We start from the raw sequence: 555 nt of genomic DNA on the forward strand, positions 1-555 counted from the left end.
AGTCTGTCCCAAAAAAATGCCTCCTTTTCTTCTCCATTTTTTTTTTTTAAACTCCTCAATTTCTTTTTTACCTTCTTTTTCGTCTTACACCAAATGCAAAGGAAATAAATTTCCTGGTAAATGCACGCTTTACGACAATATAAGCCTAGATCATGGGGCCAACATATTGGCTAAGAAGGTGTCTGAAGAGCACATATAACGTGTATGTACTATTGTGCCAAAACCGTCAGTTAACGACGACAAGATTATCGTTTTTTTCAGCTGCTAGTGATGGGGCCTTTGTTTGCAGTATTTGTAATATTTTATCAAAGTCTTCCGTCTGTTTGCCGATCGCCATTTTAAGGCTCAGTGATATTCATAATTACTATACTCACAAAATAATAATCAGTGGTCGATAAGTAAAGGAAGAGAGAAAAACGAATGTGTACTTACAGAACGTAATAATGACTGTGACTGGAACCATCTTATTTAGTAAATTATAAAAAGGGAGTTACTTTTTCGCGATAAGGCAGGTTCCATTATGGTTCTTGTGGTTAGCGGTGCCCAGGTCTATAT

This window comes from Penaeus monodon, chromosome 23, assembly GCF_015228065.2.
Source record: "Penaeus monodon isolate SGIC_2016 chromosome 23, NSTDA_Pmon_1, whole genome shotgun sequence".
Lineage (NCBI taxonomy): Eukaryota > Metazoa > Arthropoda > Malacostraca > Decapoda > Penaeidae > Penaeus > Penaeus monodon.